We start from the raw sequence: 15,000 nt of genomic DNA on the forward strand, positions 1-15,000 counted from the left end.
CACCTGCTGTCCTTTGAGGGGTATCCTTCCTTGAGGGTTTCCTGTCCTTAACTGACCCTTGGCCAGGGTTTGGTTTCCACACCAGTCTAGGTAAATATTGCTCTGAAATTCTTTAAACTTGCACCTTTCTATTTTTCTATCTTTTGCTTTAATAAAGACATACCTTTGCACATGTTGATTTTCCATGCTTTTGCCGCAACTATTGAAACGTAAAGTCATTTGCATATTTTCTTGATATGTTCCCATGTTACCCTACCTGTTAGAAATCATATTTTGCATTGCAGTTTGTCATTTTCTGATATGGTCTAGAACGGCCTTACTTAAATTGTCTAAAGAACTTTTGCCCTAAATGCATAGCGTTTCCTGTTGCATCTCATATTAGCATTTTCCATGATTACCCTGACTTTATTTCTCTATAGTTATGTACTTTTCATTATCTTGGTTATTGATTGCCTTATTCTTGTAAATCTCATGTTAGAAGCAAACGAACTTTAGATAAAGATTTTAAACTTCCAGTTGTCCGTGGTCATTTACAAACAGTATTGAATGTCATTTGAGATTGTATATTTGCTGCCTTTCTTTTACAGCTAGCTCCCTGATCCGTTGTGGTCATAGGTACCCGTGTCGGTGGATGGTAAGTCGGGTACACTGAGTAATAACAGTAGGGAATTCACACAAATTGGTAGCAGCCCGTGAAGTCGCCTGGTCAATGTATATTGTGAATTGAAAGTATATGGGCCCGAAGCCGGAAACGGCGAAATTATTGGCTGGGTGACCTCGCGCGCTCTATCAGTTTTTCTGGCTAGCAGAGGATGGTTAGGGACTAGTGAAAGGATAGGTAGGAGTAGTTAGGCTAGTTAAGTCGGTAGCTGCTAGTATATTGATGCTGCTAGAAGAGCGGCTGTTCCGAGGGACCTGATCATTCCCTTGTGAATAAGCGGCTTTGAAATTCATGAATTGTTTTATCATCGTTATTCTTGTTCTTATATTGTTATATGTATTAATCCATGCATTTGTAAACCGTCTCGTTTTATGTTGTCCGAACTCCCCGGGGAATTGAAAGGGCAAGTGGTGAATAGAATCCACTGTCCTGAGGTCGCAGGCTCGAGGAAAGTTAGGTGCAGGTTAGGATAACCGGGAAGCACTAACTAGGGTTTTTTCTGAATACGTGTGTGAATAAATGTTAGTAACGAGGTTCATTGGCAAAATTCCCATAGTGGCGTAACCTAGTAAGGGTCACATCGGAAGAGTAGCAGGTTCATCGGAGCTTGGGTGAAAGCAGAGGGGTCCGCTGAGAAACCTTAGACTCAGATATATCCCGGAGAAGTGGATGAGTTTAGGGGAATAACAGGTTCACTGATGCTAGAGTGAAGGGTAGGCGGAAGAGATCTACCCGCAGCGAGTGAAAAGTAAATGGAAGTAGTTTACTTGCAGTAAAACAAAGCTATCCTGTCTAGACACTTGAGCACTGTGGCGAATGTGTATTCGTTGTTAAATAACCAAGCACTGAGCACTTTAGAAAGAAAGAAAGTTTCCGTTACCTTGTGAAGGGAGGGAGTCAGCCGCGAAGCGTCTCTGACGTCACTCCGTGCCGCGCTGGGATTGGTAGAAGCAGCGGGCGGGTAGCGGGGCTGGAATTGTAAAGGAGGGGTGAAGCGCCGGAGCGTGAGGACAGTCTCACGAAGGGGCCGCGCACCCATTGGCCGAAATTATTTGAACGCGTGCACCCCATTGGTCGCACGGAATTGCAAGGCGCATTCTGATTGGAGACAACTTTGTAAACAAAGTTAAGCGTAGAAATCGTATGTGGCACTCGTATTGTCCAGAGACTAGACCCGATCCAAGAAACCAAGGGTTTGAAAGGGATCAGTGGAAAGCCAATAGATACGATATTATGTACGGAGCTAAGAGAAAAATGTCCCTTGTAAATAGGGTAAAGAATTATTTCAAAACGGACAAACCGATTAAGTCCAGAGAGGGCGTTATTGTCCCACCACCGAATACTCCCGCCTCGTTCATGATGTTTGACCGAGGGTTTAATACCTGTGTATGGTTGGAGAATTGGGTGAAGTACACAAAAGATGACGGAATATTGGCTTTTCCGTTAGACGGTACTTTCAATGGTAGGATTTTGTTTAATTTGAGAACCCGAATGAATGAATTGCATCCCAGACCAAGACTAACGCAGTATGAGGCATTAGAGGAATGGGAGATTGAGGCTTTCGAAAGAGAGAAACCCCGAATGGACAAAGGTCTGACCAAGTGGTACCCAAGGCTGAAACAAGAGACTAGGGACAAGAGGATGAAACAGTGGAGACAGATTATGATTGTTGAGGGTCTGTTTCCCATGATGCCAGCAGGTAACCCTTCTGTGGGAGAGAAAAGGACAGAAAAGAATAAGCATTGGGGAGCCCTTGGGGAGTCAGACGATGAATTGTTAGATGACATCTTTACGAGAAGTCCGCCCCCTTATAATGAGGGAGCCCGACCTTCCAGTGCAGGAGAAAATCCCCAGCGTCCATCTATTAAGGAGGAGGACAGATCCCTAAGTAGGGGGGGAGGTGGGCAGGTACTGCCCTATTTTGAGAATCCCGGACCCGCGGAGGTACGAGATATATATCCTAGAATGCCCGTGAGCCCGGAGAAAAAATATTCCCGTGAAAGAACGTTTTTCCCCAGACCTCTTTATGAGAACGAAGAGAAACCATCAAGTTCAGGAATGCCTTTTTTACAGCCTCCATATGGGGAAGAGCGCAGGTCATTTGGTACAGGAACTTTGTTCCCAAAACCAAATTATGGTGGAGGACCGAGTGAAACGCATCCTACTGCCCCGAGTTTTACCCCTCACCTGACCCCACAGATAATACCTGACCGAACACTAGGAAGAGCATTAGATGAAAGGGAGCAAGAGGCCATAGCTAGACAGAGGACAGAAATAATTCAGAAGATCTCCCAGTTAAATGCCAGTCCTGAAGCTTTGACTATTCCGGTAACAATCGGACCAGTAGTTCCATTGTACGGGAATAATCAAGGAAGTCTAAACCCTCCAGTAATGAACCCAGTAATGGCCCCGCCAAGGCAAGAGCCCTTACTGATAGACGATCAGTCCAGTGAGTGCGAGTCCGAAGTTGTGTTCCTGGACCTGCCAAACAAACAGAACGGAAAGGGAGTGCCGAAGAGGCAAAATCCTTTTAATGCGAAAGAAATTAAATTAGAATCAACATCAGGTACTAGGAGTGTCTCTCTGGTAACTCCGGAAGAAATTGAAAACTGGAGTCGTGAATTAGAAAAACAGACTCCGCAAACGAAACCTTTAGACCTCTACAAACTGAGAGTAGAAATAGAGGAATTAATGGCAGGAAATGTGGGATTAGACAGATTAAATACCTACTCTGAAGAAGAGTTGCTGTTTATGTGTAAAAGCCTTACCAGAAGTACAAGAGTGCTCCATGAAAAGCTGACAGACACTGCAGCTAGTATGGGGATAGATATTTCCAGATCGAAGCCCTTGCAGAAACCCTACCGAGCCGAATTCTCAGACAAGGATATAGAGAACTTGAATGTGTCAGGGAAAAAGTTGCAGATTAAAGAGTTGCTCGCAATTTAGCAACAAGCATTTACAATGCAATGGTTTCGCCTTTGGAAAAGTTAGAGCTATTGGCATTGTAAATGACAAAATTTGTATTTATGTGTTGGTTTTGAAAACATAAATAAATGGCATTGTCATTTACATTGCCATTAGCTTAATCTCGGCAGTCACTCTGCACTCCCTAGCTCTCCCTAGTCACTCTGCACTCCCTAGTCACTCTGCACTCCCTAGTCACTCTGCACACTCCCTACTCTGCACACTCCCTACTCTGCACACTCCCTACTCTGCACACTCCCTACTCTGCACACTCCCTACTCTGCACACTCCCTACTCTGCACACTCCCTACTCTGCACACTCCCTACTCTGCACACTCCCTACTCTGCACACTTCCTACTCTCCAGCCTTCCTACTCTCCAGCTATCTGTAAGTAGCTCTCCTGTGTGTTGCCCAGCCTACTCAATTTGAAGCTTTTGGTTGGGTGAATATGTGGAAACCAAAATAAAAACGTGTATTTGAGACAAAAATGTGTGTATTTTCAGAACTCATAAGCTGACAGCTGGAGTAAATGGTTGGCGTTCCAAAATATATTTAAAGCAGATGTTGGAGTGATAAATCGTGGGGCGATTGGGAGACATATTACTGACAGTTTTACGTTGATGATCAGGCATTGCAGCTATGCCGGTTATGTATTAGCTATGTAAAAGCGTTCCAAATTGACAATTTTTTATTTTTTTACAGTACTGCTGGCAACCCTCTTGATGCATGGAATGGATCACTGTTGGTAAGCCTGCATAACGTGGCCCCTAAAGTAATCATATATGATGGGGTCACTGTGACAAAGTTGTTAATAGCTCACGATGATTTTCATTTAATAAAAGTAGGTCTTGCTACAGAATAGGTTGGAGGCCCCTGGAGCAAGAGTTTTCTCTTTTTTGGAGCAAGATGTTCTCGCTCTGTAGAGGCTGAGAGGTGCAATGTATACATCTTGGCATGCAATAACAGCAGCAGAGTGTAGGTAGGCCCCGCCGGGGCGAAGATTCAAAGAAGGTGACGCCCTTTAAGTGACGGCGAGTTGATTGGCGAGTATAAGGTTAGGGTGAGGCCTGCACATAAGGACGGAATGAGTTCAGATGAACGGGCCATATAGGCAGCGGCGGAATTGGTTGACCAGGGTCTAAAACATCACAGCGGCGCAGGGGTCAACATTACTAGTACCGTGAGTTGAGGTTCAAGTCCCTGTAATAGACGGAGGTTAATAAGAAGACAAGGCCACCTCCAGTTCAGACTGTAAGCGACCTGCCCCACCCTTCCGAGGGGCATCACTGGTTCAACCAGAGACCGACAGCCAAAATGGAACCTTGCTTTAAAAAAAAAATCAAAAAATGGTATACGAATACGTACTTTTTAAACTAAGATACCTGCAGTCACTTTGGTAAGCTTTTTACCGAAAATAAAACCGTTGGGCGACACTTCCCCTTTACTGTGTCAAGTGCCCTGTCACCACCGAGGGAAGTCTGCTCACCAGGAAAGCCTCAACAAGTCGCTAGAATTCCGGATTTGCATAAAATGTAGAGACGCTGCCCAGGAATAACTAGCTGCACTCAACTTTGAAAGGGCCTGTATGCAGACGATCATATTCCTAAAATAAACACGAGCAGACAGTTGACTGCACGCATTGAACTAGGAAATCCTGGCCGTCTCATGGGGGGGGGGGGGTTACATTTATCGCATTTGATCAACTAGTAAAACGGGTTACACAGGAGTGGGCGTGCTCCAACTGGTGAAATGGCTCAGGGGGTTCGTCTAACTGCTGCATATCCATCAAGGGGCTAGCAGTAGAGATAATTACGAGGCCTTCACTTTACGGGTTCCAAACATAGTAAAACAGCACTTACCACTAACTAAGATGAATGTGTGTACTGCGGAGATGTGCCTCCACCACTAACCCGGGCACACCCAGGCCGCACCACGTGTCTCGAAACCGACCTCCTGCAACCCTTAAAGGGCTGGCAAGGCTCGGCGTCCGTTCTCCCCTACGTCAGGGCAAAGTGGAAGCCACCAGTGGAAAGGTCGAGGCCAGTACCCTCACCCCCCACTCGCCCGGCCCACCTCCCAATGTCTGCGGCGGTACAGCGGCCTACGAGGAGAGTGGACCTCCCAATGTCTGCGGCGGTACAGCGGCCTACGAGGAGAGTGGTCCAAGATCTGGGTCATCTCTGGGCCCCAGCGGACCCCACAGACAACCCCTAGCTCTGTAACGAAATAGAGAATACAAGAGTCACCACGGTGAATACTGCGTGCGTTCTCTTACCGGGTTAAGGATCGGGTGTAGGCTCCCGCGCACCCCGCTCTCTGGGGGTGAGGCCCGCTCTGTTGTTATGCTTCCGGAATGTGCTGAGTTGTGAGCGGCGGGTTAATTTCCTGGAATTACTCACTCCCTCAGAGAGATTCCTTCCATTCGAGGACACAGGGGGCGGGGGAGGGTGCGGGAGGGGGCGGGAGAGGACACAAACGGCGGGAGGGGGCGGGAGATCCATTCGAGGACACAGGGGGCGGGGGAGGGTGCGGGAGGGGGCGGGAGAGGACACAAACGGCGGGAGGGGGCGGGAGATCCATTCGAGGACACAGGGGGCGGGGGAGGGTGCGGGAGGGGGCGGGAGAGGACACAAACGGCGGGAGGGGGGCGGGAGAGGACACGGACGGCGGGAGGGGGCGGGAGAGGACACGGACGGCATTCACTTTCAGTGAAAGGGGAGGGAACGGAAAAAACGTAACTCCGCCCTGGGAAAAAATCTCCGGAACGCCCCCGAATCTGGTCCAGCCTTGATGGACAGATCCGGCACTCAATGGCTAGCCTCCATTTATGGAGCTAACCAATGAGAGCCGTGGGACGTTCCAGGAGTCCTTATTGACGACATAGGATTTCACCTGCGCTGAAGAGCTGCGCAGAGCGCAGCCTTCGGCAGGCGAAACCCAAAAATGGGGAGACGTAGAACGGTGGAAAACAAGGTGGGCTCGAAAGAAAGATGAGGCTCGATCCAGACAAGCGACCCCTGAGTTCCCTTTGAGAGAAGTAGACAAGCCCAAAACGTTATGCCCCATGCGGGAAGTACCAGGTGGGAGGTATGTGCACGTTCCGTGGTCCAGACAGGATATTGTGTCCTTTACTAACGATTTCCCGAAATTACGCGAGAAGCCAGTAGACTGGTACCGGCAAGTGGAAAGGTTCGTAAAGGTGCAAAAATGCCTGTGGAAAGACCTGGATGGATTTTTCGACATTGTGGTCCCGGTAGATCTATGGACCGAGTGCAAGATAGCCATAGGCTGGCCTAGTGAGGAGTACCCGAGGGACTCTAACACAGGGGAGCCGTCGATTGAAGTGATGAAAAAATACGAACAAGTAATGCTACATTTGAAAAATAAGGTGCCAGCAAAGGAAACAGATTGGACCAGGATAGATAGAACAACGCAGGAAAGAGACGAGACAGTGCACTCCTATTATGAAAGGCTGTTGCAGGTGTTTAAAACATACAGTGGTATAGATAACATCGAGATGAAGGATATGACGCATTTTATTTACAGGTTTGTAAATGGTTTAAGGCCTGAAATTTGTCAGTGGATAAAGGATAACAAAATTTGTTGGCAGTCCAAAAAGATAGACGAGGTCCTGCGGTACGCAAAGTACTGCGAGGACGAGATGGCAGAAAAGAAAAAGGCTCTCAAGGAAAAGGTCATGTGGGCTCAGGTGAAGCTCGCAGAACAGCAGGAAAAACAGTTGAGTAACATGGTCAAAACAACTCAGAACCAAGGTCCTGGGGGTGGGGGAGGAGGCAAGCCCCGGCCCAAAATGAGCAGGGAGGACGCTATGAAGAAATTTCCCTGTCATCAGTGCGGAGAAATTGGACACTGGCGTAACGAGTGTCCTTATTTGCCTGACGATAACCCCAAAACACCTGATTTAACTCCACAGACGCAGAAAGAAAGACCAAGAAAGACTCAACCACAGGTAAAAACGGTTCAGGTGCCCCGAGCTCCTAAGCAAGTACATAAGGGAAAAGGCACAGAGGGTGATGAGATAGAAGTGTGGGAAAGCGGTGAGAACAGAAATGCAGCAACTTCGCAGTATTTGTTAAATGATACCTTCCTTTGTGATGACCAGTAATGACGGGGCCTGAGAGGGGAGGACGAGGAGTGCGTACTTGGCGCCTCCTTGCCGGTAGACCAGTCCGGACCATACATTGAAGGAAAGGTTGACGGAAATGATGTCACCTTTCTGTTGGACACTGGCGCTACCCGTTCTACTGTGAGAACAGTGGACGTTCCAAACCTACCCCTCTCGGGAGAAGCCATCCAAGTAGTGGGTGTATCTAATCAATTGATTAGTACTCCTGTTACCAAGCCCATGGAGATCTCAATTGGAAACTTTAAGGAAATGCATAGATTTGTCGTTTGTGACACCAGTCCAGTAAACTTACTGGGACGTGATTTGCTGTGCAAAATGAACTGTACCATCTTTTGCACACCAAAGGGTGTTGAAATTCAGACCCCAGATGAAGATGGCATTTATAAATTAATGTTAATGAGACCTGACTCAGAAATTAAACGAATGACCATGCAGGATTTGCCCAAAGAACTCCAAGAAGCAGTGAAGCCAGAGGTGTGGGACTTTACTGGGAAAGATGTAGGGTTAATGAAAAACGTGGACCCCATACAGATAGCAATAAAGAACAATGCAGTATACCCCAATACTAAACCCTACAGAATGAATGCAGAAGTGAGAGCTGGTGTTACCCTGGAAATACAGAAATTGCTAGAAGGAAACATCATACAGGAAGTAATGAGTAGCCCATGTAACTCACCGATTATGGGCATTAAGAAGCCTAGTGGCAAGTACAGAGTAGTGCAGGACCTACGAAAAGTCAACAAAATAGTGGTCCCCTGATGCCCTATTGTCCCGAACCCAGCAGTGATTCTGTATCAGATTCCCTGGGATGCTGAGTGGTTCACTGTGATAGACCTATGTCATGCATTCTTTTCTATTCCCTTGCATCCAGATAGCAAATTTCTTTTCTCATTTGCCTTCAATGGTCACGTGTATGTCTGGAACCGGGTCCCTCAAGGGTACCCAGAGAGCCCCTCTATCTTTAATCAGATCTTGAAAAAATGTTTGGAAACTTTGGTCTTACCTGGGAACTCTGTCCTAGTGCAATACATAGACGACCTCTTGGTGGCGTCTAAAAGTCATAGGGATTGCGTGATTGACACCATTGCCCTACTGAATCACCTGAGTGATAAGGGACATAAGGTGGCCCCTGAAAAATTACAGTTCTGTACAAAATCGGTGAAATATCTGGGGCACCAGAAAGAGAAAGGTGTCAGGAAAGTGACATCCGAAAGAGTGAGAATAATTCAAAAGATGCAGTTACCTCGTACTCAGAAAGAGATCAGAATGTTCCTGGGAGTGATAGGATACTGCAGGCAGTGGATTCTGGGATTTGCAGTCCTGGCTAGGCCCTTGATAAAAATGACCAGGAGAGGAACTCCAGATATTGTAGAATGGGATGATGAAAGCTTAACAGCCTTCACCAAACTGCGAGATTGTCTGTGTACAGCCCCTGCATTGGGAATGCCAGACTATTCCAAGGAATTTGCCCTATTCTGTGACACTCGCGATAATTGCGCGTTGTCAGTCCTGACACAAAATCATGGCACGACGAGAAGGCCTGTAGCATATTTCTCTGCCACCCTGGATCCAGTGGCTGCTGGATTACCAGGTTGTCTGAAAGCAGTAGCTGCTACCTGCGCAAGTTTAGAGCAGAGTGAGTCAATTGTCATGGGACATCCTGTAACAGTGTATGTTCCACATGGAGTGGTAATTTTACTGACCAGGACGAAGACCCAGTATCTCACCCCCAGTCGGCTGACTAAATAAGAGAGGATTCTTGTGGGTGCTGCAAATGTAAACATTGTTAGGTGCAGTATTCTGAACCCAGCCACCTTGCTCCCCGACCCAATGGATATGGAAGGGGGGGTGGATGATGAGCATGATTGCATTGATTTAACGGAATTCAACACCAAGCCACGCCCAGACATTAAAGAAACACCATTGCCTGTGCATGACAAGGAATTATTTGTGGATGGTTCATGCCTAAGACATGAACAAGGAGGCCTGAGTGCTGCCTATGCGGTAGTCTCCTTAGACAAAATTGAAGAAGCAGGTTATCTATATCACATAAAGTCTGCACAAGTAGCCGAATTGATCGCTATGATAAAAGCTTGCCAAATTGGGAAAAACCTACGCATAACAGTATATACTGACAGTCAGTACTGTTATGGGGTTGTGCATGACTTTGGCCAGTTGTGGCTACAGAGGGAGTTCCTGACTTCATCAGGTACCCCTATTCGAAATGGAAAAGTGGTTCAAGACCTTTTAGAGGCAATCCAGTTACCAAAGGAACTGGCAGTGGTAAAATGCGTTGCTCATCAGAAGGGCATTGACAGTGTATCACTGGGAAATGATTTTGCTGATCGAGTGGCCCAATGGTGCGCCAGAGATCGGTATATCATAAATCCAAAACGAGGGGGGCCAGGAACCAGCTGCCAACTTCAGGTGTTTGAAGAAGTGCCTACATGGGATGAAGTGAAAGAGTGGCAGCAGGCGGCACCTTGGCAAGAAAGAGAGAAGTGGAAGGAAGATGGGTGTCGACCAAGACGTGTGGATGGTGTCATCTTGGGCCCAACTGGTATGCCTGTGTTACCTAGACACTTACTTAGCACAATGGCGAGATTGATACATGAAGGATCACATATTGGTAGGGACGCCATGATTCTAGTGTTCCAACAGACTTGGTACAGTAAAAAGTTCAGGAAAGTAGCAGAGTCCCTCTGCCAGAGGTGCCTGTCATGTCAAAAGATGAACCCAGGGAAGAAAACTGTGGTGGAACTGGGAAAAATTGGGAGGTCCGGGGGTCCCTTCGTGAGAATACAGGTTGATTTCATCACCATGCCCCGTTGTGAAGGGAAGCGATATGTCCTTGTCATGGTCTGTTTATTTTCAAAGTGGGTGGAAGCTTTCCCTACTCCCCAAAATTACGCAAAAACAGTAGCTAAGTGTTTACTGAAAGAACTGATACCTAGGTTCGGGGTTCCAGTCACTCTTGAATCAGATCAAGGCTCACATTTTCAGAATGAGGTGATCGCCGAACTCTGTAAGGCCTTTGGAATATCACAAAAGCTTCACTGTGCCTACCGTCCAGAGGCTTCTGGAATAGTGGAACAAATAAATGGGACTATTCAAAAACAGACTAGCAAAACTGTGTGATGCATCTGGCATGACCTGGGTGAAGGCCCTGCCCCTGGTCCTGATGGGACTCAGAAGTGTTCCTGACCGCAAGACAGGCCTAAGTCCCCATGAAATCATTATGGGAAGAGTGATGAGACAAGCATGGGTACCAGGAAGCAAATTGTTGAGTATTACTGATGATTTGGTGCTTGAATACTGCAAGAGATTGGGTGACCAAGTGCGTTCTATCTCTCGCCAGATCAGAGAAGACGCCATCCTCAATCCAACAACTCCTCTCCACAAACTGGTCCCGGGTTAAGATAAAGAAGCATACTAGGAAGAGCTGCCTGGAGCCAAGGTGGGGAGAGAAACGTCAGGTGATCCTGGTAACCACCACAGCAGTAAAGTGTGCAGGGGTTCCACGGTGGATACACGCCAGCCACACCCAGAAGGTATTACCAGACGAGGAGCCTGAGGAAGAAGGGCGTCCAGCAGAGGACTCACCAGGAGCCAGACCGGAGGTAGCTGACGACGTACAGCCCAGTACCAGTCGAGCTGCAGAATCAGCGGACGTTGGCCCAAGAATAGTTGATAATGAACTACCAAGAGCCCAGTCTGCTGAAGGGGTCCAAGAAGCTGAGCCAGAAGTAGCTGAAGACGAGCTGCCGAGCATATGGCCAGAGGAGTGGATTCCATTGATTGATCTCACTGAAGACCCCATTCGAACAAGTGAGAGACTTTGGGAAGGTAGAGAGTGGACTAGAGAGGTAAAGAAAGGCACAGGCGAAGAACCTCAGGATCTTGAGATTCACATCAAAACTGAGGAAGGAGAAGGTCAGACAGGGATAGAGCAAGTGAAGGAGACAGAACAAGTGATTGATACTCCTCCACTGACTCCTGATGTCGAGAAGGGACAGACTAGACATAGCGTAATAGTTCGAGCAGAAGAAAATCCAGAGATCGAAGTGCTTGAACAGGATCAGATAGAAGTAGAAGAACGTGTTCAGGAACCAGAAACAGAGACATTTGAAAAGTAAAAACAAAACTGTCCTGAACAAGGCCAGATTAGTAACCAGGCATAAGAAATAGATGCGAGCCCTGGAATTAGCCAGATAGAAGAGGAAGAAACGGAAACAGAATTGCCACAAGTTAATGAGAACAAAAGGGCAAGAGAAGGAAACGAAGTCCAAGTACCAACTAAAAGACTTAAGAAAAGAAAACACGTAGAGCCTGGCTTCGTAAAGAAATTGAGACTAAGGATAAAGACGGTGGAAGAAAAACGTGCAGAAGAAAGGAGAAGTGCTCGCATAGCTGAGCAACAAGAAAGTACTTCCAAAAGAAGGAGTGATCGAATAAAAAGACAAAACAAAAAGTACAAGTCTCCTGAATGGACGCTCGTTTTGGAAGAACTTGAAGATCTTGATATAACTGACGTAAGCGACGGAGAGCCCGTCCCTGAGTACTCTGACGAAGAAGAAGACGAGCCACCGTGAATTTGCACAAAGTAAGCTACTCGTGTAAAGTCACAAAGAGGGGTCGAGAAACTTCTTCTGAAGCCGAAATGTCTGATTCAAACGTGAATGGTAGACCTAGTTGCAGTCGTTGCAAAACATGCTGCAAGGTATGCGTATGTAGGATAGTTGTACTGATATTAGTTTGGATAGGACTAACAGTTTTTATTCCCTTTGCGGTGAGCAAAAACACTAATATTGTCCCTACTGAAATTGTAAATACTGACAGTGAGGAGCTGACAACACGGAGTGTAGCAAGACATGAGAGAGCACTTAGACAAACAAAACAAGACTTAGAAGCATCAGATGAGGGAGGACTACATTATCATGGAGTTAAGAACAAGACACATTTAAATGTTTTCGCAAACTTGTTAATACACTATGTAGAGACTATGGAAATTGAAGATTGCTATGTCTGCATGAAGCTACCTACCTCTGTAGCTGAAGGCGTGACATACCATCATTTGCCACTGACATATGGAATCTCCTGTAGCATTTTAGCTAGTTTATTTTACAAAAGAGGACCGTTACAGTACTACTACTCTAACAATGACGTGATCTTTTCTGAACTTCCTATACGTGGGAACTTGAATCCTGTACATACCAAAAGTGACGTTACTCGCTATATGGGCGAATACTTTCTGACTATAGGTAATATCGACATAGGTGACGCACACAGAGATAACTTGACTTGTTCTTTGCGTGAGCAGGAAAAGATGTTCCTGAACATGGCAGAGAAAAGGAGAATTAAAATACAAAGAAAGGCAGATGACGAAAAACAGAAAAGACCAAGATGGGCAGAGAACATGGAAGGCACCTCAACTGGTGGGGCGGGTCCTGCTCTGTTGCTGGATTTTGAAAAGAAAGGCAAGCTATGTCTTCACCGCGAGAAGACTAGCTATTATAATAACATTTTCATTGGTTCCAGTGAATGCGAACATAATTACAAGGTAATTGGAGGATGGGGTTTCAAAAATGGGTCAGAGCCTGTGTTTCCTGGAATTTATTATATTTGTGGGGACAAAGCTTATTTCAAATTGCCGGATCACTGGTATGGAAGCTGCTATTTTGGCATTGTCTTCCCGAAAATATACCATGTGAATGGAGTTGCTGGAAGCAATGAAAATACTAATGGCTTAGTGCGTAGTAAAAGAGAAAGTGTAGGTGAAATTATGGGTAGTATTTTCAGTGCACTGATACCTGGAGTGGGAGTGGTTCTGAACACTCACAGAATTTGCAAATTGTCCACCATAGTGGATGTGTTGTCTACTGACACAGCTCATGGATTTCTGCTGGTCAATACCAAAATGGTTGCGATCAGATCAATGGTTTTGCAGAACAGACTTGCTCTTGACACCTTATTAGCGAAAGAGGGCGGAGTCTGCCGGATGTTGAAGGCGCAACATTGTTGCACTTATATTCCGGACAAAAGTGTGCAGCTTAAAAGATATGTGAAAAACATTACTAATTTGGAAAAGGAACTTAAACCACTCGAGGTTGATAGTGCCTGGAAGAGACTGGTAGATGGTCTCTCAAATGTAGGTCATTGGCTTGCTAGTTTAGGTAAAAGCTTATTGTTTAAGGTACTGATGCCAATTGGAATTATAGGTCTTATCCTATTCTTCATATTTGTCTGTTGCAAGTGTCGTAAACACACCAGAAGGCATCAAGTGAATGCTAGAGGAGTGAAACGAAGTGTGGATGAGCTCGAATTGGAGGAGATGAATAATCAGATATACAAAAGGGTGAAGAATTCTCACCCTACAAAGGATGAGAAAGAGAAATTGAATCGCTTGCTGGAAGAAATAGAGTTGTATAGAGTGTAAGAAAGTTGGCATCTGGTTCCATTTATTTTTGTGATGATAGTAAATATCATCAAAGAGGGGATTGATGAAGCAAAGCTTCGCATATTTTGCGACTTGCCGAATTCATGAACCTCGTTTATGTGTAATAAGGTAATAATTTGTACGTCTTACTAACGTTTATTTTATGTTTGCACGAGGCCCAAGAAGCTTGCCTATGTGTTTTTCTAAAACGAATAATCCGAGTCTTTTAATATGGCCGCTGCTTTGAAATGAGTGTCTGCGCATGCGTCAGTCACACTCACGTGTCCTGACGTGTTCGCGGGTTTGGAGGGAAATAGTTGCGCATGCGTAATGCATAGCTTTGCCAGTAACGTGGTACTGCTCGTGCCACTGCTCTTGTGTACGTATACATGTAGCTAACATTTAGACTGCATAAGTATATTTTATAGTGATAAGTTGAAAGTACAAACCCTGTGATGTGTTTTTATAATGTTATTTCTATGTATTAATTTGTTCTCGCTTACTTTTCATGTACTGCGGGGAATGGGGTCTGACTGAGCCGAATGCCATCTTGGAGGGCCTTTCTGCGCATGCTCCTCCGTCTGGGGAACTGACAACCTTGGCTGGTGGAACTTGGCCAGCTGGCAGGGATGGGCAAGATGCTCCTGAGAACTGACCTGCAAACCCAGAAGAACGGAGTCATGTGTCCCTATTCAGCAACAATGTAAAATTATCATTGTGTTTCCCTGCAGTTTCTCATGGGAACCCCAATCTTGCTAGGCGGTACCCAGAGATGCAAATTAGGCATCCAA

The sequence above is a fragment of the Lissotriton helveticus genome, chromosome 9 (assembly GCF_964261635.1).
Source record: "Lissotriton helveticus chromosome 9, aLisHel1.1, whole genome shotgun sequence".
NCBI lineage: Eukaryota > Metazoa > Chordata > Amphibia > Caudata > Salamandridae > Lissotriton > Lissotriton helveticus.